This window comes from Ochlerotatus camptorhynchus, unplaced genomic scaffold, assembly GCF_037179485.1.
Source record: "Ochlerotatus camptorhynchus isolate MF236.1 unplaced genomic scaffold, CSIRO-AGI_Acam_v1.1 ptg000069l, whole genome shotgun sequence".
Lineage (NCBI taxonomy): Eukaryota > Metazoa > Arthropoda > Insecta > Diptera > Culicidae > Ochlerotatus > Ochlerotatus camptorhynchus.
Genome location: NW_027040559.1, coordinates 453770 through 467656, shown reverse-complemented (window position 1 = coordinate 467656; position 13887 = coordinate 453770).

The window sequence follows — 13887 nt, the reverse complement described above, 5'->3', positions numbered from 1 at the left end:
GTCAAGCGGAACCTAAAGAAGACCAAAAAAACTGCTAAGGGCGAGCAGCAGTTCAAGGCAAACTGGCTTTCTGCGGCGAAGAAGGTGGACAAGGTGGCTGTACAAAATCTGATGGCAGGGGTCAAACGTAAGGCCCGGCAATTCGGATTTGGAAAAGCGGAAGCCTAACTGAATATTTTTCCTGAATTTTATACTAATTGAACTTGAAAAAGAAATTTAATTTGATTTTTTAAATAAACGATTTCACCGATTTACACGCGTTTTCCCTTGACCAAATTTTGACCGTATCACCCTTTAATTGTAAGGTCCCGCTCGTTATACCCTTTGGAGTATTGGAACACCCTCCAAAGGCGCGCCCCTTTGTCAGTCAAAAATGGATTATTTCGCAACAAAATCAAGCGAGTCTTAACCACTTAAAACTAGAGAGCAGTGAATGAAAGATTAGGAATCACGTACCTAGATGAAAAATAACTACTTAACTCTTGTTTTCCTTGTTTCAATATCATCATCGGTGGACAAAGCCGAGTCTCTATCAATAAGGCATATAAAGTAAAGAGGGCTCAGATGTGTTCCTTTGATTGTTTTGCCCTTTTGCCCTAGTTTGAAGTAGTTCAGAAAAGGCTTCCGTGGTAGATCTTAATGCCAGTAGCGCACCACCAAAAGGTAATCTACCAGGCGTTACTGGTCAATTCCCAGGACGTTTCTCCTGAGAATTTCTTGGAACTACACCCGGAAGATTAGCTACTATTTCCTCCGGAAAATTCTTCCAATGTCTTTCAGGTGTTTCATACGACTAACTCTGGAAATTGCTCACGACATTCTCCAGATATTGCTCCTAACAGTGTTTTCCTGGAGTAATATCACCGACAAACCGACATGAATGATCATACAAATTACAAAGGAATTTCTGCTCAAAGCACAAAACTGACATCTGCCGCCGACGGTGACGAAATCGAGGTGGTCGATGAGTTCGTGTATTTGGGCTCACTGGTGACCGCCGAAAATGATACCAGCGGAGAAATTCAACGACGCATTATGGCAGGGAATCGTGCCTCCGGTCGAATAAAATTCGTCGCCGCACGAAGTTAACTGTCTACAAGACGCTGATTAGACCGGTGGTCCTCTACGGCCACGAGACCTGAACGCGGAGGAGGCGAATGAACCACGAATTGCACCAACTGCTGGGAGAACCATCCATCGACTACATTGCAAAAAATGGGCGACTACGGTGGGCTGGGCACGTCGTAAGAATGCCGCACGACGACCCAACAGGAACAAGAAGAAGAGACGCGCAGCGGGCAAGGTTGGTCTAAGTAGAAGACGACCTGCGGACCCTTCGCAGACTACGAAGCTGGCAAGGTGTGGCCATGGATCGAGTAGAGTGGAGACGACTTCTACGGACAGCAGAGGACAACAAGGCCTTAGCCTGATTGGTAAGGTAAGTAACCGACCAACTCATCTTCTCGCCAAAATGCAAGAGCTGAGCACCGACTTGAATATCACGGAAGATCTAATGAAGATGTTGTTCCTACAACGAATGCCTGCGGATGCGAAAGCAGTTCTAGCTTTCTGCGAAGGGGAACGATCGGAAAACTTGCTGAAATGGCCGACAAAATGCTGGAATGTCCGAAAACATCACAAGTCGCAGCAACGCTGAACTACCGAGCCAGATTACATCATTGGCTGCGGAAATCCGCCAACTCAAAACAACACGAGGAACTTCCAGGAGCCGAACGAATTCGAAATCCAGTCGCACTGGAAATGACGATATCTGTTGGTTTCTCAGAAAATTCGGTAGCCGAGCTCTCAAATGCAGAAACGATTCACTCGAAACGGTGGGAGTGAACGCATCACCAGAAAGTCGCCGTATTCTACTGTATGACCGCACTTCGAACACGAAATACCTTATCGATGCTGGCTCGGACGTTTCGATCATTCCGGCTACAACAAAATATGGCAGAAAGGGAGCCACACCTTATGATCGCCATGCAGCCAGTGGAACAAAAATCCACGTCCACGACAAACGTTTTGTCACAACACGACGGATTTGGGTCTTCGACGTCGTTTCCACTGGCTTTTTCTTGTAGCGGACGTAGGAGTAGCGATAATTGGTGCCGATTTTCTTGGAAGTTAAGAAGTGAGTGAGAAGAGTATCCGCAAATAAACAAGTGGTGAATCTACAAACGCTCTCGATTGATTTCCTCGAAAAGTCTCGTGAAAGAACCGGGTGGCCGGTTACTTTAACCAGCTGGAAGGCGTCCGGGCGACGACCGGGTGCCGTCTGAGCTGCAGCCCGTCGGTGGACGGATGATGCCTATCGACCCAGTCGCGCTTGCTGGTTCCTGTCATCTTAGCCGTTCTGGACCTGCGGTCGAAAATGGTGATGGGGGCTTCCAACCTCCTTTTTCAGGCAAGTATGTGTTCGATAGAATCATTCCATTACCTGATGACTTTTCGTGTTCCAGCACAGCATTTCGCCTCTCCGATTTCATCAAAGCTTATCATCACACGAATAAACTCTCCAAACCAGAATGCACGGCCTGTTGCCTAATGGAAGCCCCTGATCCACTCGACTCAGTCGCGCTTGCTGGTTGCTGCCATCGTAGACGTTCTGGCCCTGCAGTTGAGCTTGGTGACGGGGTCTTCCAACCTTTCACTTCAGAAGGATTGCAAGAACACTGCATCTTGCCTTCGCCTGACGATATTGGATGCAGACACGGCGAACCTAGTGAATGTTCTACTCCATGCATCGATGACATCTCTAATGGCCTATCACCGATACCAGAACGCACTGCCTATTGCGTTATGGAAGCCCCTAGCCCTCTTGACCCAGTCGTGCTTGCTGGTTCCAGTCGCCTCAGTCGTTCTGGCCCTGTGGTTGAGAGTGGTGACGGGGTCTTCCAACCTCCTGACACTGGCCACTCTGATGATCTCCACCAAAACTTGCGAATCTACTACCAGAACGTGCGTGGACTAAGGACAAAAATTGACGACTTCTACCTGGCTGTTGGCGAAAAAGAATACGATGTCATTGTTTTGACGGAAACGTGGTTTGACGGCTCAACAGTAAAAAAAATCGAGGAGGTGGAGTTCTCATAGCTGTTCCTACACATCTTAGTAGCTGTTTAGATTCATCAACCATTTGCAAATCACTAGAGCAAATTTGGGTGAGAATTGATATGAATGGTTGCATCATCAGCGTCGGAGTTATTTATATTCCACCCGATCGGAAAAACGATCTCAACGATATTCTACTGCACATAGACTCAATTGGTGCGGTCGCCGTTGGTCTAGGAGCTAACGACATGGCTCTTCAGTTTGGCGATTACAATCATTCAGACGTATTTTGGATATCAAATGAAAACGGTTACTCTTCTGTGGACATGGATCGTTCCCGTCTTTCAACCGCCAGCTGCGCATTGGTGGACGGATTCAACTTGCATGGATTATCGCAGCTCAACCAGATTGCAAATTCAAAAGGCCGCATCCTCGATCTAATACTTGCAAATGACATCGCTTTGCCTAATTGTACGGTTTCAGAAGCCATCGAACCACTGACTTCTATTGATATTCATCATCCAGCCATAGAGGTTGCATTATCCCATCCGGTCCCAGTTTCATACGAAGCGGTGCATGATAACACCAGTTTCAATTTCCGAAAGGCTGATTTTGCTGCGATGAATCAAGCTCTACTTGCTATCGATTGGAGTTACCTTAATTCATTCCAGAACTTGGATGATGCTGTGGATTTTTTCACGAACGCTGTAAGCAGTATTATCGCTGAACATGTACCTCTTGCTGGAGCTGCACAGAAACCACCCTGGTCAACCAATCGCTTGCGAATGCTTAAACGCCACCGTTCTTCAGCCCTTCGAAAATATTGCAGCAGTCGTTCGTTGCACTTAAAACTACAGTTCAATCGTGCAAGCCGAGCATACAGGAACCACAACCGTTTCTTGTACGCTCGGTACATAATTCGGATGCAGCGCAACCTACGTACCAACTCGAAGCAATTTTGGTCGTTTGTCAAATCTAAACGTAACGAAGAGGGTCTTCCTTCGTCAATGTATCTAGGAAATCTCTCTGCTCACTCAACTGCTGAAAAATGTGAACTCTTTGCATCCCAATTCAAAGTGTCCTTCAATAATTTCGCTGCGCAACCTGCTCAAGTTGAAGAGGCAGTTCGAGATACTCCACAGGACGTCTTGGACTTCGACAATTTCTACATCGATGAAAATGAGGTTGCGAGGGCAATAAGTAAACTGAAATTCTCGCTATCTGTTGGACCTGACGGAATTCCTTCAGCGATGCTGAAAAGATGTACTTCTGCGCTATGTCAACCTTTGATGAAACTCTTCAACCTTTCGTTTCAACAAGGAGTGTTTCCATCGAATTGGAAATCATCGTTCTTGTTTCCAGTTTTCAAAAAGGGGGATAAACGAGATGTCAGCAATTACCGTGGCATAACCTCCTTGTGTGCATGTTCAAAGGTATTTGAAATCATCGTGAACGACGTTCTTTTTGCCCGCTCTAAACATTACATTTCGGTTGATCAGCATGGATTCTATCCAAAAAAGGTCGGTTGCTACAAACCTTGCTGAATTTACCTCTCTGTGCATTCAAGCAGTCGATTCTGGGAAGCAGGTGGACGCTGTCTACATGGACATGAAGGCTGCTTTCGATCGGGTTGACCATAACATCCTTCTGAAGAAGCTGGAGAAGATTGGTGTAACGTCTGCTACAGTGGATTGGTTCAGGTCGTACCTAACCAACAGATCCTTGTGTGTAAAAATCGGTTCAAGTCAATCGGAGATGTTCGTTAATCAATCTGGCGTACCACAAGGGAGCAACCTGGGACCACTGTTGTTCTCCTTGTTTATCAACGATGTGTCACTGATTCTGCCACCGGGAGTGCGACTTTTCTATGCTGATGATGCTAAAGTCTACGTCATTGTTAACAGCTTTGAAGACTGTCTCGAACTGCAGAATATCTTGAATTCCTTCGAAAACTGGTGCACAAGGAACTGTATGACTCTCAGCATCGAGAAATGTCAGGTAATCACGTTCAGCAGAAAGTTCAAGCCAATCGTATATCCATATTCGTTATCCGGGCAACCTCTAGCGCGGTACAACGTATTCGAGACTTGGGAGTTAGTCTCGATCAAGAACTCACTTTCCGGTTCCACTATGATGACATCATCTCTAGAGCAAACAGGCAGCTTGGATTCATTATGAAAATTGCTAGTGGATTTCATGATGTTTTCTGTTTGAGGTCATTGTACTGTGCTCTAGTACGGTCAATTCTGGAATTTGGAGCAATCGTTTGGTGTCCTTATCACGATAGTTGGATTACACGAATCGAATCTGTACAGAGGAAGTTTGTACGTTATGCTTTCAGGAACCTTCCATGGCGTCATCCTCAGCATCTGACACCATACCAGGATCGTTGTCAACTACTCGGAATAGAAACGCTGAAAAATAGACGTCAAGTTGCTCAAGCGATGTTCGTCGTTAAAATCCTCAGGAATGACATTGATTCACCATCCTTACTAGCAAGAATGAATATCTACGCCCCCGAACGTTTACTACGACGACGAAATTTCCTACAGTTTGAACCCCGCAATACCCTATATGGACAGCATGATCCGGTTAGATTTATGTCAGCTACCTTTGATGAAGTTTTTCATTTATTCGACTTCAACGTACCGGTGTCCACGCTGCAACGACGGTTTACTGACCATTTTCGTAATACTTGACTAAATTTGTGTAATTTTATTTATGTATATTTGTATGAACCCTACATTATGTTATTCATTAAGACAAAAAAGTGTCAGATGAATTATATCAAATAATAATAATGACCGGGGTTCGATCGGACGGTAAGGCTTATCACTGTGCACGTGGTCACTGATAGCAGGGTGATCGTCACCAGGGGTTGAAACTGTTGACGTTTTTTACTACACTCGCTTCGTTGTCGTGCGCGACAGTCTGTTTTTATTCCTACACTCATGCTCTACCGTCGTCTCTCTCACACAACACAACCGGTAGAATAATATTCGAGAGAAAAGAAAATTATCAAATAACTATCATATGACAGAGTAATTTCGTTCTAATTCCTCAATTTGGGGTAAATTAAACCATTTCTGATCAGAAATGTTATTCCTAGGACATCATTGCTTGCTACTTTCAGAATTCACACAAGCACAACATCAGCAGCTCTTATTATGAGAAAAACTAAAATACATACATTCGTGACGGTCTTCGGCGACAGTGTCATATGACAGAGCCTGTTATATGACATTTGAGTTTGGTACTGTACTATGATAGCTTGTTTTCCAAGTGTCGGAGGCAAAAGCAGTCGATTATCACAGAAAATGTGTCGACTACCGTGACCGCTTACAAGACTGATCGTCACTATCGAACATTTACAGTGACTGACCGCGGGACGACACACGAGCACACGTCTTGCTACTTCGGTGGTTGGCTACTGACTTCATCAGCCTCCGTTATCTGCTCACTCTCCTCCATCGTGGGCTCAGTCACTCTCTCCAGGAAGAGTTTCCGCCTACACTCTCTTCGAGTTCAGCGGATATCGCCACCACCGCCACCTGCACTCACAGTGTAGCTGTTCGATCGTCTGACCCCTTATACCGCCCACCCACGAATTCAAATTGACCGTTGCCGATTAAACTACCTCTCTAATATAAACACAGCTAAATCCCGTGTATTTAATCAAAATAGGAAAACAATATTACCCACCGGTTACACTATATTTACAACTGAAAATTTAAAAATAAAATGCGATCCCTCGTCGGAGAGATTGAATCGAAACTAATGAATGAACAGAATGAACGATGACGATTGACGATGGATAGTGTGCTTGGGTGAGAGATTTAAGGTACTATTCGATATAATGGGGGGGGGTTGTACTTTTCAGATTGAATTGTGCGGAGATTGTATCACTTTTGGAGTGCGGTTTCGTGCGTTTGTTTGCTTTTTTTTTTCGGTGAAAAGGAAGGTGCCGATTACGGTCAGTGTTTTGCTTGTATTGCGGAAATCTCGTACAACCAAAATTCCGAGGTAATCGTTTGGCTCGTAATTTCAGCAATCGTTCTTGACGGTGGATGAAAAATCAAGAGGATGTTCTGTTAAAAATGTAGCAGGCGTATTCAGCACGGCGGGTGAGGTGAGGTAAGCAGTATCAACGAATTGACGTTTGAATCATTTTTTTTTACAGTGGCATGGGCAATCATTTACATTAATTTGCCTCTATCTTTTTTCATCAACAGAATTCCGTAAAATGACGCATAGGGATTTTTTAGGTTTTGATTTTAATGAATTTAAGCAAAGGTAAAACTGGCCATGCGATACCTAGTTTTCAGGTTTGCAATTACAAAACTGATGATGTACTAAAAAATATTCCATACGATTTGACAGGTAGCAAAACGTCATTATCATGTTTCACATCATTTCCATCTGCTGGTCGACCGTCACGTAAATTCATCAGTTAGCGACAACTTTTGTGAATAACGCAAATCTGTTTCTCTTATGTGTGATGAAACAGAGCGAACAGAACCCACTTTTGTTTTTCAGTGAATGTAAATTACATTCACTGAAAAACAATAACAAGTTCTGCCCGCTCTGGTTCGTCTTGCATAAGAGATACAGAGTTGAGTTATTCACAAAAGTTGTAGCTAACATCAAAACCTGTAAAAGCTTAATACGTCATTTTATGAAACTTGGTTGATGAACAAAGTTAGAGGCAAATGAATGTAAATGGTTTTCCATGCCTGGTTACGGGTATTTGACATTGGGGCTTATTACGGATGGCAATTCACGGTGAAAAGTTGTCACTTATCGTCAAGGTGAAGTGATTCCCATTTGATTTGTACGGTAATCACGGCTCTTATTCTGAGTATCATTTGCTTATCACCGTGTAATGACACCCGTAATAAGGCCCAATATATCCGAGAACTGGGCTGGCATCGACCTTGCTGGTAGCTTCGACATCGACGCAAGTTGTGTCTTCCCCATACATTTTTGTCGATAGACGCGTCGTTTAAGCCGAACGACGCACCTCATAAGTTACATGATTGCTAAAATGAACGTCTGTCGCGTTGTTACATTGTAATGTTGTACAAAGTTGTGAGTCCATCAATTATCGATCTGATGAGCACACAATAGTTGTCGGTTTTCACCGCTGGTTGTCGCTTGTGACTTCGTTAAACCATTCTTGAGTTGTGTTCTTCACTTATCGACGCTACTTTAGGGGCTCTTCATAAACTACGTAGACAGTTTAGGGGGGTAGGCAATCATCCACGGCCCATACATTTTTTTTTGTATGGACAATTGTCTACGCAGGGGGAGGGGGTCAAATCCAATGAAAACTGTCTACGTAGTTAATGAACAGCCCCTAAAGTCGCGTCGATAAGTGAAGAACGCAATTCAAAAATGATATATGACTTATGAGGCTCGATCGATAGAGCTATGGAATGTTCTACAAAGTTATCCGATTATCAATTAGCTACCCAATGATACCATTTTACACACTCCCGGTGTTCTAACCACCGACAAACCGACATGACACTTAATTCTGATTTATGCCCGTAAATCATAAACGGCCGATTTAAATGTGCAGTGATCCGAGCTGTCAAATCCATAGGATTTTTTGATCTAGATAAAAATAATTTACCCAGAATAGATCAGACACGAACCAATTCCTAACTTTTGCATGGGGGTTCATGGTTTAGCTAAATATTTCCCGCGAACACGGAGCCAGATGTCAGTAGTGTGCTTTGGTCAGAAGTTTTATTGTTTTTGCTATGATCATTCATGTCGGTTTGTCGGTGTTCTAGCTTCCAAGCTGGCGACTTCCGGTTTGTGAAAAACTTTCAAACACCCAACAATATGGGTATGGTATAGTAAGGCGGAACCATTTAGGAATCCAAACTGGTAACTTCAGGTTTTCTTAGATTCAAGATAACGCCCCTCTGGTTTGTGGAAAACTGTCAAATACCGAACAATATTAATGTTTTGGGAACGTTGACGATGTGTAGAGGCCGGTAATCAATGTTTGAAGCCATGCTGGACTCCAAAATGGCGACTTCCCTGCCAACTGCCAAATACTCTACAATATGGGTATTTTCGAAACGGTTCTTTGACGCCATTCTCGAATCCAAGACGCCAAATTCCTTGACGAAATTGAAGTAATCGACGAGTTCGTGTAATTGGGCTCACTGGTGACCGCTGAAAATGATACTAGCTGAGAAATTTAAAGACACATTGTGACTGGGAATCGTACCTACTTTCGACTCCGGAGCAATGCTGATAAAAATAATTTTTTCTTCACTCAACTTAAGGCCTGTATAGAGATCGAAGCGAAGCGAAAATCTCATACAAAATACTACATTTTTCACCTGCGTGAAAAACGCGATTGGCAAATATTTCACTTCGCTTTGAACTGTAAACAAATACGATCCAGCGAAATCGAATTTTGTGGATCGGATCTTTTTCGTTCACGTTAACTTTTTTCACGCATGCAGTGCTCGCGAAAAGAGCAGCAGCTAAACGAAAAGCTGACGTTTCGAGAAAGAGCGTATCTGTCAGATTTTCACTTCAGCGGAGGTGTAAACTGAACGATTTCGTTTCACATGAACTGTAAACTGCGAAAAAAGGAAACTGGAAAATGTTCCACAAACATTTTTTCACAACCTTTTTCGCTAACGAAATTTCATGATTTTTCGCGTGCTTCAAATTTCGTTTCGCTTCGATCTGTTTACTAGGCTTCACCTGAAAATGAAGACAACCTTAATAGATAGACCAACTACCTGCATGAATTTAAATTTTGACATAACAGCATTCTCTTGATCAAGGCAACCATTGAGTATCGAAGTCAACATTTTTGTTTTTCTTCATTCGTGGCTGGGTGTTCATTATCATCTCTGTGTTGTCAATATCAATATATTCGTATTCATCTTGGTGGGTTATGATTTTGAGGATCAAATGCAAAATGATTTTTTTTTCATTTGTCACAAATATAGCGCTCAAGAACGTGTCGTTTTTACACACAGATCGATGGCAAATTATTGCCTCATGCTGAATTGATGTTAATATTTATATTTTAAGCTCTGGGGTCGACAATATTCAAAATAATCATTTTGCTCAAAATGAATTTGATTATTTTTCGCTTCTGATTTTGACAATTTTGAGTTGGATAATCAAGCACTGGTGAATATCAACAAACGCGTTTTCGTTGTTGTATAATGAACTCATTTGTTCATTTCGCTCGTACGTAGCAGTGAAGATTTTCAAAACAAACGCAATTCATCTACACTGGGTTGAAGCGCTACTCCTTGCTTGTGATGGTAAACGATAAAAATCAGACACTGCTCCGGAGAACGCTCCGGTCGAATAAAATTGGCCGCCGCACGAAGTTGACTATCTACAAGACGCTGATTAGACCGGTGGTCCACTACGACCACGAGACCTGAACTATGCTCGTGATAGTGCAGATAGATGACGGAACGTGGAGCAGCTTCTGGAAGAACCCTACGAGGCTGGCGACGTGTGGCCATGGATCGAGTAGAGTGGAGACGACTTCTTCGGACAGCAGAGGACATCAAGGCCTTAGCCTGATTGGTAAGGTAAGTAAGACTTCCGGTTTGTGAAAAACTACCAAATACCCAATACATTAGCGTCTCGTAACCTCACTTTTTACCTGTGCACCAACTTTCAGAAACATATTTAATGCCATATTCATACTCGAATCGGTTGAAAAACACACTTAATCTTCTAGTTAACTCGATATCTATCCATTGCAGGCAATATTTTGATAATTGTTTATGTTTTGAGAGTTGGTGTACAGGTAGATTGAGGTTAAGGCGACGCCACTGACCCTACAATATGGGTAGGGGTATGGGTATAACATAACCCCGAATGACCCATTACCTCGAATTCCAATACTCTGAATGATTCCACTATCCCAAAAGAGAAGTTCTCGGAATTTCTGGGAAATTCAAGGATCTTCTGAACAGTTCTTGGAAGGAACTTCTGGGAAGCTCACGAAAATTACGGCTAGCTCTCGGATGTTCTTCGAAGTGCATGCATCTTGTAAGAATCTGTCGGAAATTCTGGGCAGTTCTCGCAATTTTTGGGAAGTCTTCAGAATGTAAGTCCGTCCCATAGCACAAAACAGCAAGCCGAGAAAAACGCGTTTTTAGTTTGCTTTGTACTGTTGCTTCTTATGTAATGGGACAACCCATTTGGCTGTTTTTCCAAACTTTTCCAGAACAAAGTTGTTGAGTTTATTCAGTATCATGAAACTAGGGGCGATTAGCTACCACTTCCATTGAAAACCTCAGTTTTGACAAAAACGCAAATGGGACAGACTTGCAAAGAGCGGCAGTAGGGGAATTTACGTATTCTCGTCAATCTAAGCAGCGTTCGAACTTCTATTAGTGATTTCTCAGCGTCACACACATACATGACAGGTTTGTTTGTTGACATTTATCTGCTGCTTGCTGTTCTACCAATTCCAATTGACAGAATTGATCAAAACGGGTTGAACATGTTTTTACAACGCTCCAAACTTCTCAGGTGAGTGTGACTATTGTCGGCAGTCTCTTTTTCTTCGGCACCCTTTCCATTTGAACTGCGTGTTAATCAGCTGTTCTATTATCGGCAACTCGAAATCAGCCGTATTTTGTAGTGTGTATATTTCATTTAAAGAAATATATGGCATAACAGGATTGCACAGTCGTAAAAATGTAATCAGATTGAAGCTGAAAAGATAAGGAATCGGCTTAATACATTCAGCGAAGAGTTTTAATGGGAAAATACAGTGAAATTAACGTTTCAATTTCGGTTGCCGAAAACAGTCAATGGGTGCCGAAGCCATAATTTACCCTATAATAAGTACTCGAATCTTCTGGGAACTGAAACAATTCAAGAACAACCAAACGATTCCGAAAAATTCCCAGATATTCTGAGAACATACCAGAAATGTCTAAAACTATCAAAAGTTTTCGGAATTTCGGAAACTTTGGAGAATCTCCTGGGATGTCTGGGAAGTTCTAGGGTCTTCTAGGAAGTTTTTGGGATGTTTAGATAGGACATGAAAACTCTGGGAAAAATTAGAAACAGTCGGATCTTGTTAAAAGTTCTCGGAATTTCCTAGTATATTTCATTCTGGGTAATTCCCGAAACTTCTGGAAAGATCTCGCATCTTATGGGAAGATACCGAAATTTTTGAGACGTTCTTTGAATTATTGTAACGATTCAGAGAAGTTCTTGCAATTTTTAGAAAAATTGCAGATCTTCTGCGAAGTCTATCTGGAAAGTTCTCTGAATTTCTAAGAAATTTGCCGATCTTCTAGGAGGTTCTCGAAATTTTTGGAAAGTTCTCGGAATTTCTGGGAAATTCAAGGATCTTCTGAACAGTGCTTGGAAGAAACATCTGTGATGCTCTCTCGGATGCTCTTGTAAGAATCAGTCGGAAATTCAGGGCAATTCTCGGAATTTTTGGGGAGTCCTCATAAATTCTAGTAAGTTTTAGAATCTTCTTGGAAATTCGCAAATCGTCTAACAGGTTCTCGGAATTTCTGGCAAGCTTTCGGAAACTCTGGAAAGCACTCGAAACTGATGAGAAGCTTTCGCATCTTTTGGGGAAGTTCTCCGCTCTCCGAATTTTTTAGATACTTTCGGAACTTGTTGTAACTGCACGGATTTTGTTGGTGAGCTCGCAGATTTTCTGAGAAATTCTCGAAAATTCTGGAAAGCTCTCAGAATGTCCGGGAAGTACTCGGATTTTCTATGAAGTTTTTGGAATTTCTGAGAAGTTGTGAAATCCTCTGGGAAATTCTCGGATTTTTTGGAAAGTTCTCGGAATATCTGGGAAATTCAATGATCTTCTGAACAGTTCTCGGAATTTTCGGGGAGCCCTCATAAATTCTAGTAAGTTTTAGAAGCTACTGGGAAATTTGCAAATCGTCTAACAGGTTCTCGGAATTTCTGGCAAGCTTTCGGAAACTCTGGAAAGCTCTCGAAACTGATGAGAAGCTTTCACATCTTCTCGGGAAATTCTCGGAATTCCTAAGAAGTTCTTCAATCGTTTGGAATCTTTATGGAACTTCTGGAAAGCTCTCCGAAATTTTTAGATACTTTCGGAACTTGTTGTAACTGCACGGATTTTTTTGGTAAGCTCTCAGATTTTCAGAGAAATTCTCGGAACTTATGGTAAGCTCTCAATATATCCGGGAAGTACTCGGATCTTCTATGAAGCTTTTGGAACTATTGAGAAGTTCTGAAATCTTCTGGGAAATTCTCGGATTTTTTGGAAAGTTCTACGAATTTGCTAAGGACTTCGAGGATCTTCTGGGAAACTGTCGGAATTTCTGGGACTTTCCAAGACATAGAAGATCTAGATCTAGTAGTACTCGCAATTTGTTAGAAATATACAGAACTTTTGGGAAGTTTTTGAAGCTTCTATGAAGTCCTCGAAATTTATGGGTAGTCCCCGAAACTTCTGAGTAGTTACCGGAACTTCTGGAAAATTCTCTAATATTTTTGGAATGTTGGAGAAGTTCTCGGATTTTCTGGGAAGGATTTCGTTCTCGGAAATTGTGGAAGCTCTCGGAATTTCCGGGACGTTCCGAGATCTAGATCTATTAGTACTCGAAATTTGTGAGAAGTACACAGAACAGGAAATTTTGGGATCTTCTGTGATGTTCTCGAAATTTATGGGACGTCTACGGAACTTCTGTGCAGTTTTCAAAACTTCTGAGTAGTTACCGGAACTTCTGGAAAGTACTCTAATATTGATGAACATTTTGAGAAGTTCTCGGATTTTCCCGGAAATTGTGGAAGCTCTCGGTAATTCAGGGATGCTTT